Consider the following 24,989-nt stretch of genomic DNA (forward strand, 5'->3'; position numbering starts at 1 on the left):
GCATGGCAGTTTTGTGGTTGATGTGAAACGGCGGTGCCTCATTGAATGGCAGGCTAATGTGTTTGTTTTCTCAGTGGATCGACTGTAGGGTTAATAAAAGTGTTCCCCTTTTGGGCTGCAGCCAAAATTTAAACAGAGCTGCTGATGATTAGACAGAGATGGTTATCCTCGAGGACCTGTCAGTCTCCGACTATCTGTGCACTCTGTCTCATCTTTTGTTCTGCACATTCCAGTTCAAGTGTTGGTTTAACCTCAGTCACTGATGATTCGTCTTGAAGACAACGAGCAGCAGCACGTGGCATGTGGTCTGGACAGAGAGTTCACAAAGCCACACATCTTACAGCAACACGTTTGCTCTTTAGTCTTTCTACAGTATACGGCTTATGGGCTCTACTGAGCTGTATGACCCACCTGTATGAGTCATTTCCATCTAAATTAAGTTTCAAAACATAGGTGCAAACAGCCTACTTTGACTGATCGACAAAACAAATATGGTAACAAGACAACAGTGCTGTAATACCACTACTAAGTGGTTTGCAGATATACTCTAAGTAAGTAGTAAGCTGCATTGTGCTTAACGTAGGTGCCAGGAAGCAGGTTGAATTGAATAGAAAGGAAATATATCTGATTCTGATTTGATCCAACAATGTTATAGGATGGCGATGTTAAATCCTTGGAGTAATCTTATTTTGTCTGTGCAAATAAAGTCCAGCCACTACGCCGGGACCTTGACTTATAGGAAGATATAGAAGAGTTAAATGCTATTAATATTTTTATACTCATATATCACTAGACACTACCACAATCTCCACAGTTACCTCCCTACACCCTGTACAAACAGTTATTAAGCAGTGCTGCAACGATTAGATTAACTAGTAACTAGTTAGTTTTCAACTATTAAATTAATTGCCAACTATTTTGACAATCAATTCATCGTTTTGTGTAATTTTTAAGAACTAAATGCAATATTATTTGATTTCAGCCTCTCAAATGTTAACATTCTCTGTTTTTTTTAGTCTGCTATGACAATAAAGTAAATATCTTTGAGTTGTGGACACTGGAAAACATTTGAAGGCATCATCTTGGGCTTTGGGAAACACTGACCAGACATTTTCCCCCATAATATGACATTTTATGGATAAAATAATGAATTGATTAATCGAGAAAATGATCAACAGAATAATTTATATTAAAATCATTGTTGTTTGCACCCTATTATTAAGTCCTCCCTTATGTAAAAATCTCATCAATGTTGTGCCGCTGCTGTAATTCTCCAATCTTAATGGATCCTTAACATACAGAAGTTTGGAAACCTCTTGGTTCACATGAATGACGACTTCTACCTGAGCTAGTCTTTGACTGAATCAGAGGTGTGAATTAAATCCGTCACTAAGCTCCACTCGTTGACAGCGTGACACTGTCACAACACATGACATCCTGTCTTTTCCTTGGCTCTCACACCACACTTCCGTCATACAGAGCAGAGCATTACAAAGCACAGTTGTAGTATGTTCTCACTCTCCTGCCTCTAACAACATTTGTTGTCACGGCTTATGGTTATAATTAAAAGCGACTGTTCATTCCATATTTTGCATGTGAGTGAATGTGAGCTGAATGTGTCACTGTGCTCTGTTTATGCTGTTGTGCACAGGCCTCCGTCTGTGCCCTGACAGACGTGAAGCTATTACAGCAACATCGCTTTCTCGGTCCTCAGGGAGAAGGGCATAAATCACAGGATTTGCCAAAATAATATCCAGCTTTTCTGGATCACATGCTGACAAAAGAATAATGTTCCTTGTCTCTTTGTCGCTCTTTTATAATCTTTGCAATGATGGGAGAGGAGAGGCACTGATAGAGCATGTATTGCTTAATTTTCAGAAACATTGTGACTGTAACTGCTCTACAGTGCTGCTTCAAAATGCATCATGTTTTATCAACTAATCATCATTCATGTTTTGTTTTAATTTGTCAATCTGCAAAGTCACTAGTAACTACTGCTGTCAAATAAACCAAGCAATAATTACAATAACCCCTGAAATGGGGTGGCAGTAGCTCAGTCCATAAAGACTTCGCTTGGAAACTGGAAGCTTGGACCAAAGTGCAGAGTGTGGACTGGTAGCATGGAGAGGCTTCAGTTCACCACCTGAGCACTGCCCTGGTGCGTTTGAGGACGGCACCAAAGCCCCAGCTGTTCGGACCACCAGAGGCATGTGCATGTGTAAAAAAGACAGTGGAGTGAAAACCGTTGAACTTTTTAATAAAATACGTCTTTATCTTCTAAATATTTCCTTTCCTGTTAAAATTATTATTAGCAGGTAGTTCTGACAAATCAATCATTGAGAACATGCTCAAAATGACAAACCACAGTGGGCCTATATAGACTATGACCACCTGTTATGCTATGACCTGTAGCTTGCAGTCAGTTGCAACTGTGTGAATAAAAAAAACACAACAAAAACGCCCTGTTAGTTGCTCCTATGGTAGATAAAATGTGAAAAAGTACCTTCTAGGGTGCCTTTTCAGTGGACAAAATATGAGAAAGTGCCCTCGAAGGTGCCCTTCAAGTGGAAACTACAGAATAAAACAATTTGATCTAAACCAGGGGTTGGAACTCTTTCACCATAAATGCATCATGACTTTCACTGCACTGGTTCTCCACTGCACACAGCTGATGCCCTTTTTATTTTTTCGCCCTAATAACCTGTTGGTCTGAGTCTACCACTGCTAACAGCTAATTTATCACATTATACATGGAAAAAACAGTATCAAATTAATTTTATTGTGAATTAGAATTAGGATCTGTCAGACAGATTTGGCCTGCACGCTGCAAGTTGATTATCATTGGTCTAAATATCCGAGTCAACAAATATGCATGTTTCATATATAGTGTGTCAGTGCTAACAAATTAGGGTTGAGAGGAAGTGTGTGACACCGAGGCAGCTGAGTTATGTCACTCTGCATGTCGCGGCACCAGAGTCATGTTCAGTGCCATATGTTCTACCACTAACGCACATTTAACATTAAAGTAGGTCATAGGTAACAATATGGTATCACTTTGGCTAATGTGCTGCAAATTAAATATCCAAGTCGGGAGGGATTCAGAGATATTCCCTGGGCAGTTACCTCATCTCTTCCTGTCTCCGCTGCCAGCCCCCTGACCTTGTACAGCGCGCGTTGTAAGCGAATACTCCCTCTAAATGGAGCGTCAAACAGTTGGCCCTGTTCACGCATCATAATGGGACTCTGTGGTTTGACGTAGGCGATATCCTTGTCAATACCTGTGGCAGGAAACACATGGGATATTCCTGCTTGAGCTGTGTGTCATACCTCGGAGCGTGTGAAGCAGGCATGTTATCGGAAATCCCTCTGCTATAAGATGTCGTGCCGGCAATATGGTTCACAATTCACAACATATGGTCGAACAATTTGATTGGGTTTAAGAGATCTTTTTTCCCCCCAGAAATCTAGGCTACAGCTTTGCATAATACAAACAGTGTGAACATGGATGGACAAAACATAAGTAACATTTAGTCCTCTCTTACACACAGAGAACAAAATAACACAAAGGTTTGCAACCTCTGAATTCTTCCCTCATAGAAGATGATTCATAGAAGATACTTAACGTAAAAAGCGTGGCTTACACAGGTTCTAAGAAGCCTATTTGCAACTTGCAAACTTTTTGACAAATGAGATCACACGATGGTTGAGGAGACTGAAACCAGGTGTACGTGTATTTGGTGGACTAAATAGTGGGTTGAAAAGCAAAGCCAAACATATAACTCAAGAGTGTGTCACTATTAATTCCTCACACTTTTGATTGATTATTCCACTCATATTATTCATAAAGCTAATGCAAAGTTCACCACAGGCTTCGGCGCCTTTTCTGTTTAGGGTCAGTGATTGATTGAGAGAGATAGTTTTCAGGGAGTGTTCCTTTAAGATTCACTGGGAATCCCAGCCACATACATGTGAATCTCTATCATTACACCAGCAGAGAAAAGACGTGATTGAATTAAACAGCGATGGAGGTTGAACACCACGGACATTTCCCACAGTGCACTGAGGTCATGGTTTTGCCTCGAGTCTGCTGGGACCTCTGCAGATAATTGAGCTCTATCTCTGAAAACATGATGAAAAGACAACCTCAAGTCTCCACTGATTTGTCTGTTTTACAAACTCCAGACAAAAAATACTCATGGAATGAACATGGAGCACATATACGAAAGCAGCCTGTTTGACCCAAATGAAACATGACTGCTACAGAAAAACCTCTGTGATTTAATGAAGTGCCAAAAGCTGCGTCGTATCGAGCTCTGTAGACATGTCATTCTGTGTGGTTATCAAACCGAGAGCAATCCACTGTAAAGATTGCATAAATCTTTTGGCCAGTATCTCAAAATGTGAAAAACTGTTTCTAATTAAGTCATGTTTTATACAGTTTTTATGTTTTTTTCTATCAAACTCATGAGAAGAAAAACTCAAAAATATTTTCCAGGTATTTTTTCAAATACATGAATTTTAAAGGGCATATGTTTAAATTAGGGCTGAGGACCTAATTGGAATTTATCAATACAGTCCACTACAAATTTTCAAATGCCAGGTGAGGTAATATTTGTTAAAGACAGAGAAAGAGAGAAGATACGTCCTGGCCAACACTAGAGACTTACGAAAACATCTTTATTTGGTACAGGTCCACCCAAAAATCATTCTTCAATATTTATTTTATTTTATTTCACATTTTTCAAGGAAAATGAAAATAATAATGCAAAAAATATGATTCCTTTTAATACTGCATAACACATTGCAATTGCAATATCAGTCAAAATAATCTGAATCATTTTTTCAAAGTAATTCAGCTCAAGATTAAACTGCCTTTAACTAAGCCAGTAAGAATATATTTCATCTGATTCCTACTGCAGAACAACATTATTCATTAGTTTACAGCAAACATGGTTTGAATTAGCGTCTTAAAAAAGTTCTTATCTTGTCCACAAAGTATCTTTACAATTAAAAAAATGTATTACAAAAGGAATTGATGATATATATATATGTATGTATGTATATATGTACATATATACGAGTATAGTAAATATATGTTTTCAAGCAAATATTATCATCTTCATGGATTTTGGTTTATCTATGCAGTTCAAAAACTTTGTTGCAAGTCAGGCTGTTAGCTCACTGTGTCTCAAATCCATACTGTGAAGTGATATCAAAAATAATCCAAACTATTCATAACAGTACTGTATATTGGAAGGTTGTATACGAGAAATTAAAATATTTAATAAAAAAAAAAAATGACACGAGATGTATGGTATGGTATATATCTGCCATGCAGTCAAGTTGCGCTTTACATCCATGTCTGTCTACTGATGTTGAATCACAATTAGCCATAATTTCAATTGTTAGCAACTTTTTTCGGCATAATTTCTGGTATTTTGTCCTCCGTAATCATATCAGTGAGGTTAGGCTAATAATGAAAAACATATGTATATAATACAATTCAACAGCATCACAACTACAGTCTCTTGAATGACCATAAAGTTCAATCAACACGTCTCTAAAACAGATTTAACCAATCCTGACCATTATAACCTTCATGCAGGTTGGATTTATTGCAGGACTGTTGTATAAGACTGCATTCGTCTTAGCTCGGTGCGCCTAATAAGATGAGCGTGATTTTCCAGTATAAAGGAACAACATACTCAAAATGGATTATAATTCAGTATAAAGTATGCAGCTCAAATCTTGTTTGAACCATGACTGTTGCCGTTAGTGAATGAGACTTTCCTCCTCCACTCTATGACGTTTACTGCTGAGCCCTCCAAAGTCTGAACAGATCATCAGAGTTCATTTCTGAATCCATCGAACAAAGTCAAAAAAACTACTTTAGTGTCTCCAGGAAACCAAACAATATAAGCAATAATAGCAAAGCATCTCCATGGCCACTGTTGCTCCAAGTCTGCATGTAACACTGTACATCTAACTCAAGTTTCCAGCCAGCGAAGGCATTGTGTCACCATCTATGATTAATGGCACAGCCGACCAGACTGCTCAGATAGGCTATAAAAAGATTACAGTAACTTCATTAGTTTTATTTTCTCTCTTGCCTCTAAGAAACACCCATCAGCGCTCCTCATAGTTTCAGCATTTAGGTCACAGTTTCTGCTGCCAAAACGTCTCAGCTCCATATTTATATCGTGGCTGCCTGATTGTGCCTGACTCTATGTATGGTCAGGGGGAGAGGACGTATTGCAGGTATGAGCCACAAGCAGAGCTCATAAATTCTGCTGCCAGAGGCTTGAGTGGCAGCTCAATCCAAAAGTCTGATGTCTCCCTCTCCACTCCGTCTTTTTCTCTTTCAATCTCTGTTTCTCCGTCTGCAAAGTGATTAAATTCTACTGTTGCATTCTGGATGTGATTCAAAGATCAGACACTTTACAGTCATAGCTGTGGCATGCACTGGCAACACACACACACGCACACACACTTAAGACACACACAGTTCTGCACAGCACAGACATTGATGTGCGGAAGACAAGTGAGTTTGATGTTTATGCTCTCAATCTTATGTAGTCCAGGGCTCAGGCTATCAGACTGGAGAGAGATAATTGTAATTGCCGCATTAAGTCATCTGACAAGCTATGAATCTAGTCTGGTGAACACGAATTTAACCCAGTTTTTTATGACATCATTAGTTACGTGACTGCATTTGTTCATTGGTCCTCTGGGTAAAAGATGAACTTTCTCAACTCTGGACAAATAACAGCGTAATGACCCAGGTTTTCTTTTGTATTATTCACCTGATCAATTTATCTACGGCAGATTGGTTGCTTACTGATTCACACTTGCTCATTCATTCATTATTTTGCAGTTTTTGGCTAAATTGTTGACAGTAATTTTAAACAGTAACTAAGTGGGTGAGACTTTTCCACATTTTTCCGCAGGCAGAAAAATCAACAATCTGACTAATGGCGGGTGGTTGAGGGTGAGAAATAGTGTGCATCTCCACAATATATAATAAGGATATAACATAAAAGGAGAATTAAATGATGCAGTGATGCAATGATGATTAAAATCAACATCAGAGAGAATGCTGTTACTAATAAGCCATTTAAAACAGTTTACAGATCTGAATGTTGTCAGGTGCTGAAAGCGTTCTTAAATTTGTTTCTGTAGGCATTTGTACTAGTCAGACAGACAGCTGATACAGCTGTTATCAGCTCATCATCAGTAACTGATGTCGCTTCAGACTGACGCTAAAAGGGTTTTTAATTTCACAGCTTCATCACCTCCGTCCTCACATCTCTTCCTCGCACCTTTCTCTCATGTCCTTGCTGGGTGGAGCTCAGACGTGAGGAGAGGAGGCGAGTTGAGGAGACGAATTTACCAAATGAAAAGCACCCGCAGTATTCTTTCTGTCTTCCTGTGTCCTCTGTTTTCAGGTACTGCTCCTCCCCTCCTCGCACCCGCAGTGATTGGCAGCAACTGCAGTCAATGGCTTATCAGGCCTGGAGTTTAAAAAGCAGGTAGAGAGCAACAAGACAGGGCCAAAAAGCCATTCAGCAGACATCAGGCTAGTCTGTGGTGGCAGGCTCGGCTAGCATACGGCTAGTGTGTGGCTGGAGTAATGCTGATGTAAGCCACATTTGGCCAATTAACACCCTCCTTGGAGGGAAGCTGTTTTTGTGTGTTTGTGTTTCCTGTCTTTTAGCCTCCCTGTTAGGGGCAACCCTCCTCCCTTTTTGTGGAAGGTTGTTAATTTGCTCAGTTAGTTTCTTCCTCAATGTGTCTGTTGTCTGATTCAGGGTTTTATGTTAATATTAATTTGCTTATCATTTCTAGGATTTTAAGTTAATCTTTATTCATTGTTAAGTGTTTTCTTTGATCTCAATTTGTTAATTAAAAAAAACTTTGTGCAATTAGCCTCAGTTTCCCTTTCTTTTTTACCCTGGGTTAGTTTTATGATTTCATGATCACTAGTTCACTTGAATGTTTCTTCAGTATTTTTGTAAGCCATATTTCTTTCCTTTTCACAGTTTTCTAACGTGTTGTTGACAGATGCTGCAGAAACCCCAGCTTTGTAGAGACAACACATCCCTCTCTGCTCTGCGTAGTTACGGTAATGACTGTAATTACTTTGTTTGCAGTGGTGTAGTCATTGCACAGGTTAGTGGTGTTGTTCTCTCTCTCTCTCTCTCTCTGTGTCTCTCTCTCACACACACACACACACACACATACACACTATAACAGCCAGACACTGTCTGGCTCAAACACACAGATGCTAATGTTATGAGGCCTGTAAGAGGGGCATCCCAGAAAAAAGGAAAGGGGATGGAGCTTTAAAAACATTTCCATTTAAGTCACTTTTATTTTAATCCAGTTAGTCTATTAGACCTTTATGTAAAGCTATATATTTCACTCGATTAACCAAATCTGCTTATACTGCTTCTTGAATTGAGCGTGCAGATGTAAAAACCCCGCAAAAACATATTGTATATGGCCAAGGGAATGGTTTGGAGAGGCATGATAACACGTTAAACAAGGACAAGCTGCATCAAAAAAAAAAAGAGCAACAGCAGCCATGAGTCAAACTTTAAAGGGATACAGGGATTTCAGAAGGAAGATAATGTACACTGGAACAGGATATAGTTGCTCTGTGCCACAAAGCGCAAACCTTTGATATTGCTTGTTCTTGTGAAGCTTAAAGTATGAACAATTTTCCTTAATATCTCTGGGACAGTTTAATGCAGACAGACAGTTAACGTTTGGATGTGAGTATAATAAGTTCCATAATATTTGTGTATTTATGCATATATAATGACTGATTTCTGTATGAAGTTTGAGCAGCTACTTGTGTAGCCTACTGCAGAGGATTACACTCAATACAATTAAAGTGTAATGTAGTACATGTGAATGTGGACTGTGATGTGGAATCATTGTATTGCTACAATGGGCAATATCTTGTCACTATTTTTTTTTAGATTATTTTTTCAAGCTTTTTGCCTTTATTTGACAGTGACAGGTGAAGATATGACAGGAAAGGGGGTAAAGAGAGAGGGGATGACACACAGCAAATGGACTGCAGGCGGAAGTCAAACTGGCGGCTGCTGCAGAGGACTAATGGCGTCAGTACATTACACACTCTACCAACTGAGCTATAGGGGTGTCCCATGTTTTGTCACAACTGAACTTAACTACCATCAACATGGGACTCCAAACATTACTGATTCTTCTTTGGCCCATACTTACATGAAAGTAGGGCCAGTAGTTTTCCTGTAATCCTGCCGACAAACAGACAAACGGCAACAAAAACATGACCTATTTGGCAGAACTTCACACAACTGGCAGGCCTTTGCATGGTACGATACAAAATGGTTATGAGGCACATATCAGCAGTCACCATCTAAGTAAAAAGTTTACCATTGTGACACTAGCTGATTGCATATCCTGTTGAATGTGCAGAAAACTTTGAGCAATGAAAAAGTTAACCGGTCTAGTGGCGTTTTTTCACCCTTTTTCCAACATCAACACAAGTTCACATTAGGATAAAACCAAAGGAAACACATAAATATATGCTGCCAACTTTTCAGTCTATATTAGAGGAGCTGGTGCAGCTCATGGTTTTACAATGTTTCCATGTTACAAGATGATGATGATGATGATGCTGATGATAATGAAGTGTTTTGTACACAGTTAATTTCAAGACTAATTTCACATCAGGGGTGAAGCCAAATGCCTTCACGTATTCAGTGCCTGCAGCTGTGTCATTTTGTGTGCTGTCCTTTGCATAAACAACTGTAGTTAAAGGATTACTGTGCATGATGTAGTGGCATCTAACAATGAGCTTGCAGATTGCAAACACCTCAACTCAACCTCCCCTTCCAAGCATGTCGGAGAACCTATGGTGGTTTGTCTGTTCTTGGCAACTGGAGAAACATGGCAGCTCCTATGGAAGAGGACCTGCACCCTCTGTAGGTATAAATGGCTCATTCTAAGGCGGTGGTTTGCAAAAAATTTTCTGGCCACAATTTCTGTCATTCATTACGGCTGGAGAGACATGACGAAGTTTTCACACAATTCAGCAGCAACATTTGCAAAACTCTGAGCTTTGTAAAACTAGTTTCATGCAACAGCCAATCAAAATGCTCACAACGTGCCATATGATGACATTAATCATTCCACACTTCAAACATGTAAATGATTTTCAACGGACTGACTTCAACTCGACAATGATTTAAATGAACAAAATAATAAAACAGAAGATGACGAAGCTTGTTCTTCTGTGTGTTTGTTCACATTGTTAATTTGAGTGAAATTGACTGTTAAATTGTTTTGCACGAGACTTTGTTTCATGCAATTTGCAACCTGCAAAAAGCAAAGTTTCAACATGTAAAGCCAGCGTGACAATAATTGGGGAAGTAACTGATAAAAAGGACTGAAGCTGAATTTCAGTGAAATGACAGTCAGCATGAAAGCATTAGCAAACTCTTGTTTAATTCCCTTACATACATAAATTATATTCATTTAACTTTGTTTCACTCTGCATTTTTCTGCTGGTCATCCACGCTACCACTCCAGAGACTCTACACCACCCAGTTTGAGAGCCGCTGTTCGTAAGTAAGTAACAATTATTTCTATGTTCAGGTGATTATACACAAAATAAAATAAAATGTAACTCAACAAGCATTGTAGCTAAAGCAACCTTTATGCACTGATACGTTACAAGCTGTAACAGCTGACTAACTGCTGGTCAGAAGGTTCTTATTTTCATTGCTGGAGTTTACCATTTAGGCAGCAGTAACTAAACCCATTTTCTCATGACAGAATAAAAGATCACTGCAACAATTAAGGATGCAAGTAAAATACTACCAGAGGTATGTTTGATGACGTTATCCTTTTGTTTGTGTCATGAATCACACTCAACTTACATCTCAGCCTGCATGGAGGTGCACATATTTCCACCGCACATTTTTTAAAGTAAGTGATGTAGGCATTCCTTTTGTGCGAACACAGTGAAGCCGTCTGCCAAGAGGGTAAACAGGACTGAAGCTGGTGGTCCTGCTCCAGATTACCTACGTGACATTCATTTAGTATTGAGAGTTTCTCACATCAGTCACATCTAACACATTTACTCAAGCCTCTTTATTTAATGAGTTCATATCAAAAGTAAAGTCTTGTTATATCTTTCTCACAGTAGTGAAGACAACAAAATAAAACAAAAATCGAAACAGGCATGTATTGTACGTGAGTAATGTGTTCAATCTCACTCGAGACGATATGGTGAGAGACTGTGTGACTGTGTAACATCACGTGTGACGGACCCACAGGTCCTGCCACCTGTCCACCGCAGCGGTGGCATTCAGATGACATTAATCATGGAGATAAGACAGTGACACTTGCAGGCCACTTGGTTAGTGTACGAGTCAACAGAGGCAGCTGTCACAGTCAGAGCAGAATGAACCAGTGTGAGTCCACCATTGGCTTTTGCCAATCGGTCAATAAAAAGTCAATGACGTTCTTGACAACACTGAAGGATATCAGGCAGAAGGGCTTCAAGTTGTATTTAAAAAAAAAAAAAAAGTACATCCACTCTGTTAAAAACATTCAACATCTTCATATTTGCACTTTTACTATCACCTGTCCACGTCATGATGATTAAGTGCCAAGAACAATTCTAAGTCTTTTGAAGCAGTAGCTGAGGACTGGTTTATACCAGTCACAGATGAACTTGTGGGTATTTACTGCATGTGTTATTAATAAAGGCCTGACTGATTCTAGTTTCTCTTCAGATGGTATGTTACATATGTGCTATTATGAATCAGAATGTGTAGTATCTCCTCTGGAGCAATTGTGCACCTGCATGTACTATATTACACACTACAATGGGCTACTGATTGATGACATACAGTATTTAAGGTCTAAGTTATGATCTGATGATGACTGTTCTTACGTACATATAACCTCAGTGCTATAAAATGTTTGCGTTACAGTAAAACAAGCTCAATGAAAAAAGCACAATAACAGACATCTGTTGGTCTCATATTATTACAATGCTGCAGCTAAAGCTTAAAGGGTAACACCTCATTTGAAGGGGTGTGCATAAGACTTTCATATGTGTCTGTCTGTAGTGTCTGTGCACTTACAGCTAACTGGCCAATATGTTTCTATTACTAACAAGTTCTCCATTACAGATACATGCCACACAGTGATTTAATAGGTTAGCTAGCTTATGTCAATGTTGTGTAAATTAAATGTTTCAGGTTTTCCTTGTGAATAGAGAATTTTAACTGTGCTGATATCCTGGATTCATGATAATGTTTATTTTCAGACATATCTGCACTTTTGAAAAGAAAAAAAAACTCGGTGCATATCCACCCCTTACTGTAGTATCCAAATCTTTTCCAGAAATGTCCCCAATGTCAAAAAATCTCCTGGCAGCGACCAGCACCATATTAATCCTTTCGGATTTCCCCTGTATTTCAACCACACAGTTTATCACCATGACAATAAATGCCAAAAATCCCTTTTTGCTCATGCAGATGTTCTGCTCGTCTCTTTTCTTCTCTGGTTAGTCTTTGTTGCCACCATTTTTTGTTACTCTCTCTTTGCAGCTTCAGCGTATTACAGGCCTTTCTGTACTCTGATCTTATTCACCTTCACATCCTTCGTTTCCTTTGGACGCCGTGCTGACCCTGTATAGTGGTTGCACTCCTCCACAGAACAATTATCTTCCCCATATCTCCCACTTTTTCTGACTCCTCTGCACACTACAGAAACATGTCCATACTCTTGATAACGGAAACACCCAGGAGGAGCTCTCTCATAGGGCCTCACCCTGTAACATCATTCAAGCACACTCTCTCCAACAATTCCTCCTCAAAAGTCAGACACACTGACCTACTGTCCACCTTTCCTTTGGGGGAATTTTGTTAGTCTTCTTGCTTCACATACACCTCAAATGTCCAGAAATGCCTTGGCTTCTACTGACAGCTGCTTGCCAACTTACTTCAATCATAGACTGTATATTAACAGGGTTTTTTTTATATACAGTCTATGACTCCAGCTTGCTATTTGGACTGCTAAACTCCTTTTTGGATGCACAATTGTTATATAGTGCTCTTTAATATTTATTAATTCTTTCACTGTGTGCGTACATACACACACGTGTCTGTGTCCTTGTGGGTTTTGTCAACATTTCATCACTCTGTTGTTAACATAAGTCAAGCAGCAGGTCATCCATTCACGCTGGACGTGGTGAGAGCTCCAAGTGGACTCTTCATCAGACTGGCCAGCGTCCATCTGTGTCCCTCTGCTAATGAAACAATATCAATCTATTCCTGAGGGGGCCTCAGACACCATTATTTCATTTCCCCTCTTTCATGAAGTGCACTCACATTTACAGTTTGTTTTCTTTGCTCTCAAACCTACTTGAAAACTTAATTTGCTTGCATTTTTGTGTCAAGTTTAAGTATTGTCTAATGAGAAGCAAAACTAAGAGTGAAGAGCTCTGCCAGGAAACAGATGATGAAGCACCTACTGCAATGCAGATGCTTCAGTTTTAGATGAGATCAAACCTTTCTAGGGATGTCAGTTTTTGAGCCATGACAAAAGCCAAAATGTGCACTCCACCTTGTTTTTAGCCTAGCAGTTGTAGGTGACCTGCAGCCCATACTGGATGGTTGAAGAGGACGGAGGAGTCAGCAATCGATATAAAACAATGAAAAAGGTTTTTCAAGGTTTTTTCAAAAAATTGCATATCATTGCAACCATGGCAGGTCCTTTAGCATACAGTCATAAATCTGCATAAACAACATTAGGCTGATGGATCCAGTACTATGCAAGATTAGCTGTGGACACACACAGTAAATCCAGCCCCATTGGTGATTCACACTCATGCACACACACACACACACACACACACGACCTGTTGCATGATCTGAAGTCTGAGGGACATAACAAGGATTGCAAACAAAACTGGACTAACATGTTAACTTTCTGGACAGCGTGATGCTAACCTGTTATCTCGCAGCATGATGAACCTCTCTGACCTCTTCGTGATATTTTACCTTCCTTGGTGTTCGTATCCTGTAAAAACATGCGGCAAAAAAAAGATTAATATGAGCATCATGAATCATTTTTACACTAGACTTTCCAGCATGAGTAATAACTGGCTATCAGATGTCAGTCTGCCTCCTTATGCCTGTAAAACGGTGCGTTTGAGGGCAATTTCCTGTAGCTGGTACAATTATGTTCTCACTCCTCATGAAGCGCACCACAGTTCACTTGGAAAAGAACCAAGAGCTATGTTTTCAGGTGGTGTGGATACAGAGTGATTGGCATTTTTAGCACCTGACCAAATGACGAGAGCCGAGGGAGAAACTACACTAACATAAACCAACATGCTTTGTGTGTAAATGATACAAGCTCACACACTTAATGCTCACCCACACACACACATACACACAAACTCGCTGACTGAATGCTGTCATTAAAGACCTAAACAAAGCCATGAAGTTGCATTCCTCCTTATCGTCACATCACCACACTCATCATCGCCTCTCACCCTGTGACCAATCACAGAGCGACCACTCAGGCAACTCCAGAGGACAGCGGATGGACGTGAACTACATCAGCAGAGGGCATGTCAGGTTTTCAATGTGCATATTCATACACTCTAAAAAAAATAAAGGCACTGTCTAGAACCAAAAAAGGTTCTTCAACTTGTCACCATACAGTGAAGAGTTCTACATAAGGGTCATACCTACAATCATCAGTGAAAGGTTTCCCCAAGAACCCCCTAAGAGAACCCTAGTTAAATCCAACAAGAACCCAACCCAGGGGCTTCTACCAAGAACCTTTGTATATTCCAATGGTTTTATCTACAACACACCAGTGGGGGTTCTACCAAGAACCCTTTTATATTATGGTACAAAGAACCCTTGTTGAAAAACCTATTCAAGGACTTCAACAATCCTTGAAGAACTTCTTTGGAGAAAATGGGTTCTCAATGGAACCCTTAGTCTTCAAAAGACCAGTTGACAAACCTAAAGGGTTCTTTTCTACCTATAGCTCAACAATAAAGAGTTATACCCATCTGTTCTGAGGTATGCCCTGTTCCACCCAGTTCTTGTTTAGAACCTTTCAACCTTCTGAGGGTGCTAACAAGAACCCGCCAAGGGGACTTTTCGAAGAATCGTTTTGTATTCCAAAAGTTTTATCTAGAACACACTCAAGGGGTTCTACTGAAATGTATTATATTCCAAGGGTTTTGCCCTGAAACCACCCAGGGGGTTCTACCAAGACCCTTTTATATTATGGTACAAAGAACCCTTAACACTAGAGTTCTTCAAGGGTTTCAACAATCCTTGAAGAAGACTTCTTCAGATGAAAAGGATTCTTAATGGAACCCAAGTCTTAAAAAAAAGCCCTCGATGAACCCTCTCTTCAGACAAGGGTTCTTCAGAAGCGAACTGTTCTGGGTAGAACCTCAGCCCATCAGGAAGAACCCTTTCGGATCCCTTATTTCTAGGAGTGCAGAAAGTGTCTGATCAGAGAAGAAGATAGATGAGCCTGCAGTCTAATTGGCTCCCTTTGATGATGTCAGCAGCAGAATGAGATGATTTTGTCGTTCAAATTGCCTCCATCTGTTCGCTTTGGTCTTGATGTTGTGGTGCTGACAGAGACAGACTCATCAGCGGGGTCCTCAGTTGGGCGATCCTCGCTAAACGGGGAGCTGAATGACCTCAGATTGCAAGATGGGGGTTCCTATTACTGTGATGTGGCATTACATTTAATTCAGTTGGGACTTCACGTCTGCTCTTCACCTGACCCATGCATGACTCTGGATGGATTACAGTCCTGGCACTGAGTGCATCTCTGCTACATGAGCGTCTGCCACTGAATGTGGTGAAACAGGGAAAAGGGCAGGAGTTCAAATGGTGAAGAGGGAGGAGAAGCAGGACAGTATGTGACAGGCTGTTTGTGTTGAGCACATGAGCAGAGTTACTCCAAAGATGATTTCAGTGTTTCTATTTACACATGATCAAGCTGAATCAATGTTAACTTTAAGATATTTTCAAGAAGGACTACTGAACTTGTTAAAGGTCTAATTTAGCTTTTTTCAAACTTAGGATCAGGACCCAATATGGGACATAGGCTGATTGGCAATGTCAACCCTTTAATAACATTCAACAGAGGAGATTCTGTACTAATGACTGAAGTTTATATCATTTCAGAAAAATCAATTTTATCAATGACATTCATTATCAGCATAATGAAGACCACTGTCACACTGAAGTAACAATGTATAGATTAACAGGCAAAAGAAACCATCTTAATTCGCAATAATAAGCTATCATGAGCTAAGACTCTCATCAAATGATATATGTTACGGGGTGGGCCCTAAAAAACATCATGAAGACCTGATAAACTACAAAACCTGCTTTAAACAAACAACATTTGGTACACATATGCAGCTATACTTCCTAGATGAGAATGTGTTTTCAATATCAGTGATTCTATGACGTGGCTTTTGTTTATTAAGAGATAATCCATTGTGAAACCAGACACCAGGATACACCGGGTATCAATTTATGAAGAAGAAGAAAATTAAGTCGTGAAATGACCCTAAAAGGCCCTAAAATCCAGAGGTGTGGACTCAAGTCACATGACCTGAATTTGATGACTTTAGACTTAACTTGAAAACACTTGATACCTTACGCCAAGACTAAACATTAAAAGGTATCCTATTTTAAAAAATGTGGCACAAATGAATTAATTTCCCTTCATTTCCTGACTCAATGAATATTAATGCCATTCATCCTCAGCAAGTCAACACTTAATTCCTCAGATCTAAGTTGCAGGAGAGAACCATGAAGAACTAATGTTAGATTACTGAGCTCCACTTAGAAAAGAAATCATATAATTAATTGTTATACTGATAATAATAATAATAATAATAATAATGATATAATTTCATTTAATTACAGCTGACATTGAGGTTAATCTCCAGGGCAAGAGGGCCAGGACATAAAAATGACATTCTGATTAATAGTGGACAAGCTTCAGGTGCAAAAGAGTACACATCTTCCCAGAGAGAGTGAGACACTGTGTGCGTCTGTGTGCATGAGGGGACAGCAGTATAACTTTGATTATTTAACTCTGAGTTCTCTGGAGAGTCTTCTCTGTCCTGCCCAGTTCATAGCTACAGTTTTTAGTTTTGCTGCTCGAATGTCCCTCATACTTGCTGCAGTAACATTACCGCGCACATACATCGATACAACATCACCCGAAAGCTTGTGCTACTAAACATTTAAAAGATAACACAGCCTAGCGATAAACAGAGGTGCATCATTGCCTCTACATGTGCAAACGCACACTAGTTTGCACAAGTTTCTTCTATGAATATGTGAGGATTTACATTATGTGAGGTGTGTGTGTTTGTGCATGTGTGTCATGTCAGAGGATGTCTGGCATGAAGTGAAGTGTTGACCTCATCATTCCACTGACATCAGTCTGCCTGAAGAAAGCAACAGAACATCTGACAATGAGATGTCGACTTACATGGAGAAACTTGGCAGGAAATAAGACTGTCTCGTTTTCATGTTCTGGTATCTGAAATCCTATCTCTGACATCACAGAGAAATTACCTTCTGATTTATGCTGAGTTCACAGCCTCGCTGCACAGCATGTGTGATTCTGACATTCAATCTCACTTTCTGAGTCTCTTGAAATGCTCCCCCTGGTGCCCCATGTTTGAAAAAACACTGAAGAAGTGCCCTCTAGACTGATTCAATGTCCAAGACAATATGTTACAGTGCCTTCTAGAGTGGCCTTCCAATGGACAAAGCGTGATAAAATGTTCTTTAGAGTGACCTCATATTTGATGAAACGTTAAAGTGCCCTCTAGGGTGGCTGTCCAGTGGACAAAACAAGATAAAGTGCCCTCTAGGGTGGCTGTCCAGTGGACAAAACATGATTAAGTGCCTTCTAGATTGGCCTTTTCGATGGATGAAACATGATAAATGCCCTCTAGAGTGGCCCAGTGTCTGAGACAATGTGATAAAGTGCAGTCTAGAGTGGCCTTCCAATGGACAAAACATGATAAACCCTGCCGCTCAGTCATAGTTCCACCACTGGAATCAAGTATTCACAGTTACAACACACTGTTGCTGATCCCTTACTCAACACACACACAAATACAAACACACACACTCATTAAGTGCTCTGACCTCTCAGTCCTCTCACTCTTCTCTACGTGACTGCTTAACCCAACTTTTTCCCGTCTCCCTCACGTCTTTCAGTCCCTTTTTTTTGCTCGCTGAACACTGATGGATGGTCTCCTCTGTATGTTACAGTCCTGCAGTGTTTATGTAAGGCACTGCTCTTTCGGTGTTGTTTCAACCCTCCAGGGAAGAGAAGCCTCCCCCCTCCACGCCGAAGGTCGATATGAGTCATGGGAAGGGGCCTGCTGGTAATGGGCGACATCGTACTGCATAACTCAACTGATGTCACACTCCTGTGCTGTATTTTGTGATATAAAACCTGTGCACATTCACTATTGGTATATTCTCCTTTGTCTGTGAGAGCAAGAGGTGAACACACTTTTGGGGATTTGTAAGTGCTCCCATGCTATCATGATGTAATTCTACCTCAATTACTTAATTAAGCCACTTAAGCAAATGCTTACTGTCTTCAGTTTAAATGGTCTGCCACATGTGGGACCACTGCTAAAAGGGACATGCCCTCAATTTCTTTTACCGCCTTATTCCCTGTTTTCTCCTGAATGGAGTCATTGCCAATACATCTTTGTCAGTCCCTGTCATCATTGACCCATCTATTATCCCAGGCAGGGTGTTGGCCATAATGTGCCTCCCCTGATACACACGGTAGTTTATAGCAGTGTTTCTCAACCTTAGAGTCAAGACCCAAAATCGGTCACAGACCCATTTTTTTGGGGTCATTGACTGACAGAGTTAAGGCTGTCAACACCAAGAAATATGTGGCGGTCTGGACTCCCCCATCCGCTTGAGTGAAGGATTTTTTTAAATTATATATTTATAATTAGCGTTATTAAAAATGCATACTGCATTTCCAAAGCAGCGCAGCCTAAGAGACAGTCTTTAATAATGATTAAGACAGGGAACAAGAACTTTAAAAATCAGTGATAAACTACAGTTGGGGTCAAGAAATGTAACAGACACCTTACAAATGTTTAAAACAACAAAAAAGGCACAAAAGGACAATTAGCACACCAGCATAAGACTCTGTACTGAACAGAATACGGTGCAAACACTGATGGACAGTAACATTTGTATTTGGGAACAGAAAACAGAAAACTTAGAAGACTACTCAGTCCACTACAATATTCTGGTACAAAGCCTCATTTTGATCCGCTCCCGTTTGCCCTGTTACAGTCACTGCATTATTGCACAGTCACAAATGTGTGCATGCCGGGGAGTGGCCATCAGTTTATATACAGTGACTCTGTGGCAATGTTGTCTGGGTCCTGGAAAGACAAGAAAATTTCTGTTTTGGGTTTCAAGCTGAAGAAGTTTGGGATCTTTTGATCTACAACTTCGAGCACCACACAGCCAGCTACTCTTTTCTTTTTTTATATATATATATTTTTGGGGCTTTTTCATAGAACAACTGAAGTTATGACCGGAAAGGGGGAGAGACTCGAAACCTCAGCCACTGCAGAGGACAGCCCCTGTACAACTGAGCTACCAAGGGTCCAACTCTTTTCTCTTTAATTAGACAAGTAGGAATTTAACCTGGAGAGCACAATGTGCGCAGGGATAAATGTGAATGAATGTGATGCCCTGTAGCGCTGAACAAGCATCCTGAATCTATTACAAAGCCTTCACTGCTGGACGTTTAGCCAGTTATCTGTTGTAAGTGAGTGGTTTATTGATAGTTCGAGAGCAGTCATACCTCCACAGTATGCTGGCTTCATATATAATATATAATATTTAAAAGTTGCCTTTTCACCTTTTAATCTGAAATGGGACAACATGTGATCAGTCAGGCTGTGCTACAGACAGACAAGCAGGCCGAACGGGGTGAAAAACATCTGACGCAGAGCAACATTGGAGGACTAAAGAATGCTGTTATTAGTTTGACTTTTTAAGTAGTTTCTCATGTCAGCCTCCTCATGGCATCCTGTGGTACACAGTCCAACACTGGCTCATCACTCATATTGCAAACAGCTGCTAATGAAGAAGCGGTGAATCAGCTCACTCAACATAAAATAAGAGAACTGAGATGTGCCCTTTCTACACTAACAGAGAGACTCGCATCGGTGCTGCCAGGTGCAGAAAACCAGATGACTGTGCATCAACTCCAGAATTATTGTATTTCAGGGCAAACTACTTTGCATTCAAATCCAGGCTCTGAGTACAGGTCAGTCTTTATTATGCATGCTACAGGACACACTATCCTGCATTTAACATAAGCAACAAGGGTACAGGAATAGAAATGTTGTACCATAAAGCAAACAAGACGGTTTGGACTCAACAGAAGCGACAATGACTGTTTTGCAAGATCTTATGATGCATTCATACGCTCCTCATTCTTCCCACTCCTGTGTGCTCATGAGCTTTTAGGTCATAATGTGGAAACAACATGGACACTGCACCAGTACATTCCCTAAAACCACTAAAACATTGGTTTACCTGACATGTTATCAGGGTTAATGCTAAAAAATAGCTTTTCTAACTAATCTAGGTCACCCCGTGCGGACAGCAACAAATGATTACAATCTAATATCATATTACAAATTACATGTGAGCAAAAAATGTATATGCAATACATGAATCAGTAAGAAGTTATCACCGAAACAGTTAGCTTCATGTGCCATGTTTTGTGTAAGTGACATCAACAGACAACAACTCAGCATTTTGGCGCTAAAACCATGTTTTTTTTACCAAAATGTTATTGTTCAGATTTGAATACATGATGAACACTACAAGGAAGCTACAGAATGATATACAAACCTCAAAATAATAAAAAAAAAATGAACCTGCCCTTTAAATAAATCAGACAGTCTAACTGATGATGCAACACTATGGCCACATGCTGATTAAAACTAACAGCTGCTGATGTGAAGGAGACGAATGAACCCATCATGCACCTGACTACATCCCACTGTGCAGTGAAAGATGAATTATTTTCATGGTAACCTGTTTTTAGGGGGTATGTGTGTGTGGTTGGCTTGCTGCCTGCGGATTAGCAGATGTAATTCTTTGGCACAGATAAGTCGTGAAAGTCGATCCTACCCAGACCTTTAGCCTGATATTCACCAGCGCTCCGGCCACTTTATCAAGTCGAACAAGTGCACGTCTGACTCTGAGTGAGTGAGCATGTCTGTCTGTTTTTCTGTCTGTCTGGGTCTCTCTCTCCTTCTCCTTCTCTGTCTTTACCTCCCTCTCCCTCTCCATCGCCCGCCTGCTCTCCCTCCATCACACGTAGGGGTAAATTACCAGTCTGGCAGGAGGAGGGGGTGAGCAGTCCTCCAATACACACACGCCCATATATAGGCAGCAGACGTTAGGTAAACGCTAGGTAGACGTTAGGTAAACTCAAAACAGGCACTACTCAGTCAGCTACTTTATTTGTAACACCGATACGCTTCTCTGGGCTGGCAGAGACGAGGGTACATGGCACCGCTGCAGGTTGTGTGGATGGATGTGGGAAGTGGACAGCAGGTGGATGAGAGAGACTGTGTGAAGTGTGCATGAATCACACTGTTTACACACATTACCACACTCATGGCCATATTCATTTGAAGAATACTGGCAACACAAGCTGCATTTCTGTGCCCATTTTTAGGTTGTTTTTTTTTAATTCTTATTACTGTGGACAGCTGGCCAAATGCAGACAACATGATGTCATGTCTACATGTTTTCACTGTAACTACAGTACAATAGACTTGGATATAACAATATAATAATCCTTCCCTATTTTCTGCCAAAAAATATAGAGGCAGAAATCCTTTGTAGAGAAGAAGAAGGAATCAGTTCTTCCAAACAGACAAGAGAGAGTGACTCGACCACAGAGAAAAGGTGAGGTTCAATTAGCTTAGCACAGAAACAGCGGGTAGAGAGGTCCTTCAAAGGGTGACTTTTTACATTTATACTTTGAGCACATTCAATTGTACTTTTTCACCTTCACTTGAGTAATTTTTACACCAAAATTAGCACAAATATGCAGGATTTTTTAAAATGCAGATAAACCCGCTTTCAGTGCTTTTATAGATTCTAACTGAATCTCTGTGGTTTGAAGTTTAGTTTCTCTCGTTTCCCTGTTTGACCTTTCAGGTATCTGCTTTATTTTACTGCTACATGTTCACTTTCAGTTGTAGAGGAGTCTTGTTAAGTCACTGCTGATAAAAAATCCCACATTTCCTGATTTAACTGCTTTATAATAAAAACCTTTAGACGTTAAGGACTGTTATTGTGAAGAATTTATAGGAAATAAAATGTTTATCCCCCGTTCGGTCTCAAGACTGAGGCGTCAGTTAAATGCACACAGCCAGATGTTGGTGGATTTCTTGTCTGGTATAAAGGGGGCTTAAAAAGTTGAATTAGTACTTCTGCTTTTACCAGTCTTACCAGTCTGAACATCTACAGATATCTGTAGAGTACAGAATGTGTGTACTATTGCCACCTCTGGGTGTTGAGTACAGATACTCAGCCCTGCGTGTAACCCACAACTAAATACATGAAGTCGAGCTCTCTAAACACATCACATAAATAGCACAGATGGGACATCTGTTTGCAGTGCTTTTGCTATCTTTTGCTGTCTGTGTTCCTCTGTATGTGATGATGTTTGAAATGCAATTATTTATACCTAATGTTCATTTGCTTTCTTCTTTAATAGCTAAAGCCAAGAATCAAAAAAGGCAGGGAGTTTTGAAAGCTGAAATAATTTTATGCCTTCGCACCAGCTGTGACCGGAAACATTATGGGTTGTCATAGATGAATTGATAAGAATTTGGGAGTAAAATGTCAAAGGTCAAGATGACTGTGACCACCAAAAACATGTTTTTGGCCATAACTCAAGAATTCATATGCTAATTATTAAAATATTTTCCCACAAATGCCTGATAAAACAAAATGGACAAAATAATTAAGTTATGACATTTTATATCCAAAAGGTCAACTTCCCTGTGACATCATAATGTTCAGCTCTCTGACAGTCCTCTGTCCTCCTCTGTAAAAAAATAGTCTCCAAGTGAAAACAGCATGTTTCTCACTGGAATCCTACATGTTTAATGATTACTTCCATTAGGCCAGAAAACACAAACAATACCTTTTATCAAATTCTTTCAAATACTTTCAAATTCTCACTACATACATTATTTGAGACTGACATGGATGTCAGCTGTAACTTGACTGGTTGGCCGAGGCGCACAACCGCGAGGTCATAATTCTAGTTTTGGTTTGTCACTGTTACCAACACTATGCTGTATTACACTGAAGACTGTCTTTGTTTTGGTCATTACTATGTTCCAACATTGTGCTGTATTACATTAAAGACCGTTCTGGCTTTGTTTTGATCATTACTCTGTTTTTTTTAATGCAAGGCATGTTTGACTTTAAGGATGTGAATGGTTGTCTGTTAGAAAATCAGCCACAGTTTTAAAAAAAAAAAGAGCAATTCTCCTCGTACAGTCATAGCTCGCGGTCAGGGGAAGCAGTGTGTGGTGTACATGTGTGGCAGCACGCATCTGGGATATTGCACAGGACTAATAAGCTCATATTTACAGTTTCACAGTCTCCATTTTAACAGACTTGTATGCCTTTGAATTTTGGGCACATTAACACGGGGACAACGTGCAAATGTTTGTTAATGTTTCTCTCTGTGTTTACATGTGCAGGTGTGAGAGTAATTATGTCACCATGAAGGAAATACTTGTAGTGGAAAGTTTCACTCAGAATGAATAAACAGGTTGGATTTTCTCCTTGTGCAAACTAACTGTGCAACATACTGGTTTCTCTGACTACAGCGCATCTGGTGTTTGTGCATAATTATATGCTCCAGTTCCAATGTTATTGCTATGTCCATGTCAGATAAACTTCACTTTAATGTGCAACTTTTCAACTGGTTATGAAACAGTCTTACTTTTCACTGATGCCTCCATGTGACCTACATAAGTGAACAAGACAATCAGCAAGAAGACTGGCTGTCTACTGCAGGCTGAATATCTGCCACCAAGTCAGATGAAACGATTTACAGCATGCAAACTGGAAATCACCACAAAGATTTCCCCCATCATTTGGAGTCTGAAATTTGGCATGGAGGTCAAGTGTGTGAAGGTGTGTGTTTGTGATCAAGCCAATTGGTCAAAATGGGGAATTTTCACAAGATTTTGCGGAAAGTTCAGTTATGAGCCAGAGGACAGTTGACTGACTGCTCATGCCAACGGGCAAAAAGGGGCATGATAGTGGCCTCTAACTTCTGAACAGATTCCTGCATTGTGGCTAAATTCATGAACCGTTTGTCATAGACTTTTGGGGGAGGCATCATTGAAGCTATTGCAGATTCAGACTTGTTCTTCATTCATTTTGTCCACAGCGGCCTCCAAATCTGCAAAATATGAAAATTTAGCTTAAACTTGACTTAACTCTTGACCACTTCCACCGTTAAAAACTTGAATTTTATATGTTACTTTGATTTTTCTGTGCTTACAAGGGACAAGGGAATTCATCTTTTAATTGTTTCTTTGTTTAAACTGTTACTAAACTGAGAGCCAGACAGAAGATGACAGAAGAGAATAAGGCGATCTATGTAAGCACTACATTGCAGAGGCAGCAAATTTCTGTATTCATGTCAAATTTATGGAAAACAAATATCAGTATGCAACTAATGTTGTCACAATACTGGTATCTTAAACTACAATACAATATTAGTATTAAAACAACTATACATGATACCTCTTTTGATACCATGGCATAAATTTAATTAATTTTTTTTTTTTAAAG

General features: G+C 39.8%; 1 pseudogene; it reads right to left on the minus strand.

The window, feature by feature from the left end:
- Window positions 1-256: 256 nt before the first annotated feature.
- LOC146319078 (uncharacterized) lies at window positions 257-21,465 on the minus strand (annotated as a pseudogene).
- Between the last annotated feature and the right edge of the window lie 3,524 nt (window positions 21,466-24,989).

This window comes from Lutjanus erythropterus, chromosome 11, assembly GCF_056507025.1.
Source record: "Lutjanus erythropterus isolate fLutEry1 chromosome 11, fLutEry1.hap2, whole genome shotgun sequence".
Taxonomy (NCBI): Eukaryota; Metazoa; Chordata; class Actinopteri; order Lutjaniformes; family Lutjanidae; genus Lutjanus; species Lutjanus erythropterus.